This window comes from Poecilia latipinna, unplaced genomic scaffold (assembly GCF_001443285.1).
Source record: "Poecilia latipinna isolate Pla-1442-1.1 unplaced genomic scaffold, P_latipinna-1.0 Scaffold284, whole genome shotgun sequence".
NCBI lineage: Eukaryota > Metazoa > Chordata > Actinopteri > Cyprinodontiformes > Poeciliidae > Poecilia > Poecilia latipinna.
This window is the reverse complement of record NW_015112900.1, coordinates 285,180-297,311: the sequence shown is the minus strand read 5'-3', so window position 1 is coordinate 297,311 and position 12,132 is coordinate 285,180. Positions and strand designations below refer to the sequence as shown.

Below are 12,132 nucleotides of genomic sequence, written 5' to 3'. Positions count from 1 at the left end.
CAGCGCTCCTCAGAATTCTGGTGGGGGAAGCCGCGAGAGTGCCTGACGGACCCGTTGCATGCAGTCACTAATCACACCACTAGGTGGCTCCAAACAAACGCACTGATCAAAAATCTCACAAACACATCCAACCCTACAATCATTTTGATCAAAACTCACAGACACACACAAGCTTTTATCTCTGTTACATATATAAATATTTAACCATGTACAGTGTTTAATATAATTATTAATTATTGCATAGATGCTTGCAAGAAACGGCCACAAACCTTATGTCTTTGGTCCACAATGGCAGCTTTAATTTTAGCATCTCCTCTCCTCCACATACTTCGTTGCCAGATGTGTAAAATTTACAAAAAGATGCAATTTACAATAGTTTTTACAGAACTCTACACAACATCAATTCATTTATTAATAGATGCTGTTATTACGCAGTATTCAGCCACGCCCCTAACACCTCCCAAACTCCAGCGGACTGACTACTGACCAGCTCTCCGACTAACGGGTCCGAAAAGCCTCTAATTCCTGAGTATTACCACAGATACAAATGTAGAGGACATTTTGTTTAAGCTGGGCGCGAGAAAGATGCGTCTAGACTCTAACTACCTTCAGATCCAGACGTTATGACCCGCTTCAGTTCATGAATCAGACATAGGAGTAGACCGCCGATGCCCGACAGCATAAACCACACCTGTTCAAGGCAGCTCTTTCTCTATTAATAACGTGCACTTGTTACAGCTTAGATTATTTTAGAGACTCGGACTGAGTACCAGGGTCATTATTTATCATAACCAAAGAAACGTCTGAAGCCCCCCTAATTTACTAGGATCATGAATATTGACTTTACATTAACCAGAAGATTTAGTTTTTTAGCTGACTTAATTAATTTAACTGTCCACAGCATCACTTTAGACTTTAATATTTTATTAGCAAGGCAATTTTGCAAGGGTCGGTACAGCTTAAATCAGTAGCAGAAATAATCAAATAAGTAAAATCAATAATCTAATCTATCTTTAATGCTGACACTGTGAACTAACAAAGGGAAACTTTGAGAGAGATGGACGGAGGTTGGCATCTTGAACCCCAGAACTGGCCTGATGGTGGAAAAGCAGCAGCAGGAGGCTCCCAGTACAGGAAGAGTACTGACTTAGAGCGGCAGGTCTCGGGCCTCAGGGTGACTTCCTCATGCGCGTAGCGGTCCTCAGCTTCTTGTCTTGCAGCTCCTTTCTCCTCGCCTCACGATCTTTCTGGTCCTTCGAGACGTAGACGAGCTGGTCTCACGGAAGGAACACACCAGTTCTTCCTCTTTGCCTTTTAGTTATAGGATAGATACACAAAGATTTCATTTCTAACACAGCAGCTTGCAGTAATGAGTGTTTATCCAAGAAGTGTGACTTGGCTCTGTACTGGTTTCTCCTTTTAAATCAAGAGGCCATGATAGTTTGACTAGGCAGCAGATGTCCCACAGCTGATTGACTGAACCTGCCATGGACAGAGGAACAAGACCATCTCAGATATGGTAGGTTGTTAGGTAGGCTACTGTTGAGACAGATGGACAACAAAACAAATGGAGAAATTATGAATCACATCAGAATATGTAAATTATTTGGCAGATAGCGCTTAAATCAATATTTAAAATGCTTTTCTAAACAACAGTGTTGGAAGATGTCAGTGATTTTAGTGAAACTTTTAACAATACAGCACTGACAGGCAGCGGTGTTTATGTTTTATTATTTATTTCAAAAACTTACCATATTACCTCCCATCTGTGTTTTACTTCCTGAAAAGAAAAGATTGACTATTTTTCACTAAAAAACTGCAAGTTTGTAAAATCTTAAGGTTGAATGTTTTCACCTTTGATCTTTGTCCAGATGTTGACGGCCACAACAGCTGCTAGGAGAGCAGCTAAACCCAAAAACACAACGAGGAACCTCAGTTTCAATCCACCTGATAACAGAAGGAAATTAGATAAATAAGTACTTCATTATGAAAATCAAAATCAGTGACACTAAAATCTCAGAACATTCTCTATTTTATTAATCATTAAAACATTTTCTAGGTCAGAATGTTCAGGTTTTAATGCAGTAAAATTACAGAAACCAGTTTTGTGTCTGAATAACTTTTCTGTAGATTTAACTAATATAAATCTACAGACAGTTTAAAAAATGTTTTGGAGAAAAAAATTACAAGGAAAATATTAAATTTCAGAAACATTTAAATAACACATTAAGATCTTCTTTACCATTAGAGTTTGATGAATCACTTCCTGTTTTGCGTTTGATTGAGATTGTGATTGTAGACTGTGCTGCTGCCATGTTTGTTGTTGTTGTTGTAGTTGCTGCTGGAAGTGCCTTAGTTGTTGTTATAGTTGTTTTCCAAGTTGTTGAGAATGTTGTCATCACTTTAGTTGCTTGCATTGTACCTAAAAAAATAAAAAAAAATATTTCACAACCAAAACATTTCCAAGTTAAACTGATTTACCAACTAGAGTCACAGATTATTCTTGTTGAAACCTTGTTTCTCTGAGCATTTTCTACATTAGCAAACTGTCATTAAAGTACAGTTACATATTCATCTTTTTTATCAACAGACAGAAAGTAGTTCATCATTTTCTCACCTGTTTTTTCTCTCTGAGGTGAAATCCTGAAGCTAAACTCCTTCATGTCTCCTCGAGTTTTAACTTGACATCTGAATAACTCAGAACGTTTTGATGTGGAAACATGAGGAGAAGTTGTGAAGCTCACAGTGGCTGAACAGGCAGACTGAGGAGGAGTTATGGTTTTGATATTTACATCATCTTTGTTATCATACAGCCACTTCACTGAGTGAGAACATCCACCAAATGATGATACAGAGCAGATCAGGATGGTTTCATCACTGATCTTCTGTTCAATCACTGAGGAAGAGGAAGATATTGATACAGTAACAACATTAATGCTGACTTCATCACATCAGTTGTAGTCATTGTATTGTATCAGTATCTGTTGTAAAAAGTATCATAAAATGAAAACATAATGATATAAATACTCACTGTTAACAACAGACAGATCAACCGCAGATTCTGCTACTTGATGTCCTGATGAGTTAAACTGTCTGCAGACATAAAGACCAACATCCTCCACTGAGATCTTCTTTATAACCAGTGAACAGTCTGATGTAACACTCAGTCTGTCTGATTTAGGTCTGGCATCTTTATGGATCTTCCCACGTTCAAACAGTGGTTCTGCTCTTTTATTACTTTGAGCACTGAATATCCAGTCAGTTTTATCACAAGTTTCCATCTGGTTTCTAAAACATTCAGCAGGCAGAGAGACTTCATCTCCATCTCTGACAACAAAGTCAGACCAGATTATATCTGCTGCTGCTGAGGAGATGAAAGTAAATCAGGTACAGCTTCAGTTAATGTTACAATAATGGACATAAAGTGATTAATATTCACCTTAAAAAGATATAGTCACAACTTTGCACACATTGATTTTTATAAAATCAGTTGACCTACACAAACAGTTCATTTACTGCAACAATATTCTTACCTGTAAAGTTTAGCATAAAGAAGAAAAACATTATAATCCATCTGAGTTCGGCCATCGTGTGTCTCTTGTTCTCAGTCTTCTAGTTGTGTGACTGACTGGTAGAGATGCAGCATCTACTTCCTCTGAACCGCATGATGTCACTTCCTCAAACTGACGGACGGTATTTTTCTATGTCCAAAGTATCTAATCTAGTTTGGACATGGTGTAGAGGTAATCCATCTTGTCAGGATTCAGTAGCAGCTGAATCCTGTCATGTTATGTTTTAAAAGAAACAGCTTTTAAAATCAACATCTCGCCTTTTTAAACAGGAAAATATTTGATCAGTAAATGTTCAGAGAAAAGCAGCAGGATGAGATCATCATGGTTTCTGACAGAGAGGTGTTGAAGAGAGGAAGATGATGAAGGTGTGAAGACTTTAAATATAAATATGGGAATTTCCAGTTGTTCTATATTTGACACAGTTAATACAGTTAGCTGATCTCAGACCTTTCAATTCTTCATGGCTCTACTGAAGGGTTTATTTCTAATAGCTAAAGAGGAAGTTTTCTGTGAGAATGTGGCTAAAGAGCTCTGAAGGATTAAAGTGTTAGTGATGAGCAGATAAAAGATGGCTAAAACACTGATGAGAGCATGTGAAGCATTTAGCCTCTTAATAACTGAAATAAAGAATATGGACTTAAAACTAGAGCTTAATAAATTGTAAAGTTACACAAAAAGTCTCCAAATTGGTAAAATCAGGAGTTTTTTTTTTTTCCATTTCAGCTTCATCACACCTGAATCAAATTATCACAGATTCTCTGAAGAATTTAACTTCCTGCAGAGGAAATCATTTAATCATCTGAATCATAGATGTTGTCTGCAACAACAAGAACAGGAGCATCAGTCCAATCACATGTTGCTATAATTCATTTTTAACCACAATCATGTTTTACGCTTTGAAAAACACATTATTAGTAATAGGTTATGCTCAAATATAACCAATAATCATGCTCCAAAACCTCCATCTAAAAACGTCTGCAAAGCAAATAGAACTTATAGCACCCTCTACTGGAGACAACCAGTAAATCTTCAGCGTAAGAATAAAAAAAAAAGAAAAGAGGTTTTACTGCCAAGAGGTTTTGTATGGAGGCTCTCCATAGTTTTGTGGTTAAATGAAGGATACATACATAATGAGCAACTTTGCTCTTGTTATAAGTTAGATTTTACAAATGGAGGAAATTTAAGATAAAGTGAAATTGAAATGCTACAACTTAAACTAATTGTTGCTATGTCAAAAGAAACTATGGAAAAAAAAAACACATTAACTGTTCTGGAAAGTATATAATTAAGTCAAAAAGCATTTTTCTTTTTCTTCTTACTTATTTTAAATAAATATGATGAAGGTAAGTAACTCAAAACTCTCCCTGAGCCTGACATTAATAACTGTTTACTACTGTCATGTTGTGTGGTAATAGTGCAGACCCAAAAGCAGCGCCCTCTTGTTTTGCAATGCGTCAAACTGTGCCACATCAAATGTCTTCCCCACCCAGCTTCTGCTGCTCCAGTCAGGTGATCTCAGCACGCGGCCGTGGAGCGAATCTGTAAATACCTGGTAAATGTAACGAACTCAACAGAACCACCTGGACCGCCCAGCTGGAAATGAAGAGCAGCAACTGGAAAAACTCGTTCCATAAATCTGGGCAACCAACACACACAGCCCCCGTAGTGCTTACTGTGGCCTCAGACTACGACCCTCACCAGTTTGCATATCATGCAAACAAATCCACAGAGGACTCCATTGCTGTAGCTCTCCACTCAAAACTGAACCACCTGGAGCAGCAGCAGAGAAATGTACCGATGCTTTTTGTTGGCAACAGTTCAGCCTTCAACACAATAATCAGACTCATCTCTAAACTGATCACTCCTCCTCCTCCTCCTCCTCAGTTAAAGGACTTCCTCACCAACCGACCCCAGACTGTGAGACTTCGTCCTCATCTCTTCTCTACCTGCACACTGAGCATCGACTTCCCTCAGCGCTGTGTGCTGAGCCCCTCTTGTATTTCCTCTACACCCAAACTACAGTCCAGTCCACAACAACAAACGCATTGTCACGTTTGCTGATGACACTACAGTGGTCAGACTCATCTCACAGGGTGATGAGGCAGCTCACAGAGAGGAAGTCCTGAAGCTGGCAGCCTGGTGTTCAGAGAACAACGTCACTCTGACCACCAAAAAAAAAAAAAAAAGGTCATCCTGAACTTCAGGAAGCTCAGCACTGACCCAGCTCCTCTCTACATTAATGATAAAAGTGCTGAGAAGGTTCATACCTTCAGGTTTCATCTCTGCTGGCCTCTCCTGGACTGACAGCATCACTGCAGTCATCCAGAAGGCTCAGCAGCGCCAACACTTTCTGGAGTCCTCAGGAAGCACAAGTTCAACTCCAAGCTGCTGCTGACCTTCTACTGGTCAGCCACACAGAGCCTGCTGACCGACTGCATCACAGTACGAACAGCAGCTGTACTGTTACAGACAAGATGAGGCTCCAGAGGGTCATGAAGGCAGCTCAGAGGATCATTGGCTGTCCTCTTCCCTCTCTGGTGGACATTTACACCTTACAGGTGTGTAGCTGATCTCAGATCCTTTATCTTTTCATGGTTCCTCTGAACAGTTTATTTCTGAGAACTAAGAGGAAACTTTCTGTGAAAATGTAATTATAAAGCTCTTATTTTTCCATGAATAAAAGTCGACTGTCGTCTTTCCACATCATCTCCTCTGTTGCAAATGTGACTTGATGGAATGACAAGAGTTTTCTGAAGCACAAACCAGATTTGTTACATTTTAGTTTCAAAGTTATGATTGTTCCTGATTTTACTGAAATGATTTAAAGCTTTTCATGAAGCTGATATTTTGGTTTTTGTTATTCTTCAAATCTATCAGAAGCAGAAGAATCAAAGTTCATCAGCAGCCATGACATTTTCATAGTTCACTGAATCATCCTCTTCATCACTGCATACCTGCAAAAAAGCAAAAATAATTTATGAGTCTAACTCCAGAAATTTTCCATTTGACTCTTTAGACTCTATTCTGACGTCCTGAAAGATCAGAATAATATTCAGAAACCATAAAAATGTCTGACTTGAAAATGCTGGACTGGATTTCTCTTGCGTCTTAAAAACATTTCACCTCTGACCCAAAAGGCTTTTAATTTCTTAATGTCAGTGACCCAGATGACCTTAACAGCCTTATGAGCCTGATTGTTCTATTATTTAGGAAGCAGCTGAAATGAGGTTCCTCTTAAACGATGGACAGTCTCTGCTTCATCATCCCGATGGAGCTCCTAGCAGAGCCTAGGAGTCAGAGATGGTTCAAGCATCTGGTCAGGATGTCATCCAGATGTTTTCCTTTGGAGGTTTTCCATCCATGTCTCACTTTAAGAAGACCCCAGTCAGACCAGAGGGACGATCTCATAGTAAAACCTAACAGACCTTGAAAAGCAGCTGGAGTTCTGCTTGGGGAAGGATGTGAGTTTCTCTCCTGAACCTTTTACCAGCTTCACCTGATCTTGTCTCAGTAAATAAAAACAATGTTTTGACTCATTAGAGAAAAACAAACTTACACTGTTTTCTTCCATTTGTGTTTTTCTTCCTGAAAAGACAAGAGATATTTTCCCCATTAAGAACATGCAAGTTTTTAAAATCATAAATTTTAAGTCTGAATGCTTAAAATTCAGACCTTTGATCCTTGTCCAGACGTTGACGACCACAACAGCTGCTAGTAGAGCAGCTAAACACAAAAACACAGTGAGGAACCTCAGTTTCAATCCACCTGATAACAGAAGGAAATTAGATAAATAATTATATTTCCAAACATAAAGTTATGAGGAAAGTAAACATGAATGTGGGCTGGCTACTCTTCCCTCAGCTTCTACCTTAGATCTTCACCAGAGGGCAGAGAGCTGGATGAAGAGGTTTGATTTCTGAAGTCATGTCTGAACTCATTAAGCTGCTGGTTATTGATGCCTGAGTGTTAGCCATGTGCTAAATCCTCTCTAAAGCTCTCTTTGTTCTTGTCTTGACTCATTTCTCCTCATCTTCCCTTAAAAGTTTGTTTTCTCTCAGTCCAGAGAACCTGGACGTCCCTCTGAAAAATCTAACCTGCAAGGAACCTCTGGATCACCATCATGACAGGTAACACACTTACCAACACTGCTGTATGCACCCCTCCCTGATATCTACGTTTTCAATCGTCATGCCAATTTTGAGCAAACTTTTAAAATGTTGCAAAAAAGAAAAAGTAAGTTATGAATGTTTCTATCTACCGGTTTGAAGCGAATCAACCAAACCACGCAAAGCGTAATTTCTACAAGATGTAGAAAAATGTTGACATTTTCAGAGTTTCGTGCCTCTGAAAGGCACAGAGCCAGCAGTGGATCAGAGCGGAGCGTCCCACTGATGGACTGAGCTAGACTTTCTCGTCGTCCGCCATTTTGTCAGATTAAAACTAAATCTGTCATAATTCACTACTGATTTTTTAAAATATAAACAAACAAACTATTCATTTTCATTTAGTTTGATTAATATTCAATAAGCTAAACAGAAAATCCAAAGATATAACAAATAAAAACAGATGAAATCACAAACAACAGAGTACATTTCAGAATGTACTCTCATCAAAATCTCCATCTTTAGATTTTGATGAGTCACTTCCAGTTGTGGGTTTTATTGAGTTTATAGGTTCTGTTGATCTCGTCATACCTGGAAAAAGAGTAAAAAATAAATAAATAAAATCACACAACAAAAAAACTTTCCAAGTCACAATTTCAGCCTCTAAGAACTTTATGTTTCCATGAGTAATTTCTACATTCACCGTCATCGTCAAAATATAATATTATTAAAGCAGCTTGTCAACAGACATGAAGTAGTTATTATAAACATTTCATCATTTTCTCACCTGTTTTTTCTCTCAGAGGTGAAATCCTGAAGCTAAACTCCTTCATGTCTCCTCCATATTTAACTTGACATCTGAATAACTCAGAACGGTTTGATGTGGAAACATGAGGAGAAGTTGTGAAGCTCACAGTGGCTGAACAGGCAGACTGAGGAGGAGTTATGGTTTTGATATTTTCATCATCTTTGTTATCATACAGCCACTTCACTGAGTGAGAACATCCACCAAATGATGATACAGAGCAGATCAGGATGGTTTCATCACTGATCTTCTGTTCAGTCACTGAGGAAGAGGAAGATATTGATACAGTAACAACATTAATGCTGACTTCATCACTTCAGTTGTAGTGATACTGTATCATTGTCTATTGCAGTAAAAATATTTTTAAGTGAAAACATAATGATATAAATACTCACTGTTAATAACAGACAGATCAGCCTCAGATTCTGCTACTTTTTGTCCTGATGATTTAAACTGTCTGCAGACATAAAGACCAACATCCTCCACTGAGATCTTCTTTATAACCAGTGAACAGTCTGATGTAACACTCAGTCTGTCTGATTTAGTTCTGGAATCTTTATGAATATTCCCATGTTCATACAGTGGTTCTGCTTTATTACTTTGACCAGTGAATATCCAGGTAGTTTTATTACAAGTTTCCATCTGGTTTCTAAAACATTCAGCAGGCAGAGAGACTTCATCTCCATCTCTGACAACAAAGTGAGATCTTTGTTCAGCTGCTGAGGAGATGAGAGAAAGAAAATCAGGAAAATGCAGCTTTGTGTCACAATAATTAACATATAAAAAAATGTCATTTTGAAAAAGATCTGAATTATCCAAAAAAAAATAATCAGGCAAGTTTTTTTTTTTTAAATTAAATATAAATCAGTAAATTTCTTCTTTACAAAATCAGTTTATGCCCTGCAATGGTCTGGCGACATGTCAGGGAGTTTAGCCGCCTCTCGCCTGATGACTACAGGAGATAGACACCAGTACCCCTCACAACCCCAGCGGGATAAGCGTATCAGATAATGGATGGATGGAAAATCAGTTTAACAATAATGGTCCTGTCCAATCCAATCAATGACTATAACTGTATCCTTACCTGTAATTGTTAGGATCAGTGAGAGAAACGTAGTAATCCATCTGAATTCATCCATCGTGTGTCTCTTGTTCTCAGTCTTCTAACTGTCTGACTGATTCTGGTAGAGATGCAGCCTTTACTTCCTCTGACTGGCATGATGTCACGTCTTCAAACTGACTGATGGTTAGTGGTTTAACTAACCAAGTTTCAATATGCAGTCAGTCTGTTCAGAGATCATAGACTTATTTATAGACTTATACAGAAAGGGCAAAAGATTGAAGGATATAACTTTTATATTCAACATCTTGTCAATTTAGGCAGAGAAAATATTTGACCAGTAAATGTTCAGAGTGATCAGCAACAGACTGAGATCATTATGGTTTCTGACAGAGAGGCATTGAAGATAGAAACATGACGAATGTGTGAAAATTAGTTTCAAGTTGAAGTCCTTCTTCTCACAGGCGACATGGTCATGATGTCTATGTGATTTCAGACCTTTTATTTACTCATGGCACCACTGAACAGTTTATTTATGAAAACAAGAGGAAATGTTCTGTGAGAATGTTGCTAAGGAGCTTTGATGGTTTCAGCTGTTAATGATGAGCAGATGACATATTGATGATATCATGGGAGACATTTAGGGCCCATTCACAGCAGTTCTGTTCAGTCCACTTTAATCCAACTCCAGCTCATTTGTTTGGATCTGTTTCTTGATTCTGGTCCTCAGGGACCACAGCCTGCATGTTTTAGGTGTTTCCCTTCTAACAGGCTTCTGCAGGAAGCCAACTATACCACCGGGCATTCTGGGTAAATCCAACCAAACACACAGACATGTCTAACGCTAGCAGGAGAAATGGCTTGTGGTCTGTTGTCAAAGACAAAAGATAAATCCTACAACCTCTAAAGTTTGATGCCACTTCATTTTTGTTTACATTTCATGAAGGAAGTTGTGCTCAGTGTTTTCTTCAGAGGTTTTTATGTTGTTTTCTTCTATGGTTCTTGGTGCAGCGCTACCACAGGCGAAAAGAGAAACAGGTTTGTCAAAGGGTTTGGTTGATTTGACACAGTGCAGCAGCAGCTGAAAATTGAAAAAATTTAACTTTGGTCTCCAGTTGAACAGAGTCTACTGGTTTACCAGGTGTGAAAACACTGGGGCTGCAACGATTCATTGAATGATTCGAGTACCTCAGTTATTAAAATTCCTTGGAGCAAATTATCTGCCTCGAAGCTCTGTAAAATACTGATTTATTATTCAGCACACCGTGTTCCGACCGGGTGATTGATTATGTTGCGCAACGCTCTCACTTCCGCTTCTAAGTTGTCACTAAGTGCTAAACTCAGCGATACCATACCACCCAATTTTTAAGTTCGTTCTGGGGGAATTTGACAGCCTTTCTCCTCCTTGAGCTGCTGCCTGGTGGCTGGTTCAGAGCGAACAGCAGGTGCATTTTTACAGGTGAGCAGTTTGAACACGACCGGCTGCTGCGCTGTAGTTGATGCTTAATGTGAGATGATATGAAAATAAATATCAGGCACAACCAAATTATGTAAAGATTTTTGTTTATAAGATGATTGTGTTTGGTAACTCAGAGTATTGATGAATGATTGAAAATAAAATGGCAAATATGTGAAGACTGTTAATACAGATGAACAAAAGAAAAATATACAACTTGGTCTTAACTTTGTTCTGAATTTAAAATCAAATTTTAAACAAAATTTGTAGAAAAGTAAGTAAGTCTACACACTTGTTTGGGATGTTAGCCTGTTTAATGTATGTTGAATAATATTTTTTTCAATGTAGTAAAGTATAAAATATGCATCATTTTATATGATCCGAGAACCAGAATTTCCTCATTCCAGCTTTGTAAGTTTTCTGCATGTTCTCACTGTTTATGTGTGGATTCTCTCCAGGTACTCTGACTTCTTCACAGTCCAGAAACAGACTGTTGGGTTAGTCGACTGTAATCTGCCTGGTCTGTGTGTTTCTGTGTTGCTCTGTGATGGACTAGTGGGGGTCTGTCCAGGATGTACCTGCTGCTCAATGACAGCTGGAGAAACACAACCTACCCAACACTTAAAATAAAACATAACAATAAAACAGAGCAAATCCAACTGCCTGTGGTTAATGTTAAAGTTATCAATCTTTATTTATTGAAAAATGTTCATACAGTGAAAACTTGCTATGATATGTTACACCTCATACTGTGAGGTGCAACACAAAGTAAATGGTAAATAACTGGAACAGTCTGACAGAAGCAAGTACTTGTCTTACAAAGGTTAAAAAAAAATCACTAGCAGTGACAAAGCAAACGGTATACACAAAATGCATCCCCTCCAACATCCACCAGGGGGCGCCCTCTGCACTGCTATTTACTACAGCCATGTTAGTCTACCTGTCCTGCTCCAGTCTCCATAGTAAAACTTCTCAGACTGAAAACTGTTGACCACAATCAAGGCAACAGTTTTACATTGTAACGGAAATAATATTTAAAAAATGCTAATAGATGACCAAATTAACAAGCAGTTGATCATTCCAATTAATAATACTTGTTATAAAATAAACATATCATCTAGTCAGTGATAAATGAA

General features: G+C 38.3%; 1 long non-coding RNA gene across 1 annotated transcript; it reads right to left on the bottom strand.

Moving 5' to 3' along the window:
- Window positions 1–1,860: 1,860 nt before the first annotated feature.
- On the bottom strand, window positions 1,861–2,890 carry LOC106948369 (uncharacterized). Its single transcript, XR_001425156.1, has 3 exons — window positions 2,618–2,890; window positions 2,243–2,422; window positions 1,861–1,947 (listed from the first exon to the last, which is right to left on the bottom strand). It is a non-coding gene; the product is annotated as an uncharacterized LOC106948369 (long non-coding RNA).
- Between the last annotated feature and the right edge of the window lie 9,242 nt (window positions 2,891–12,132).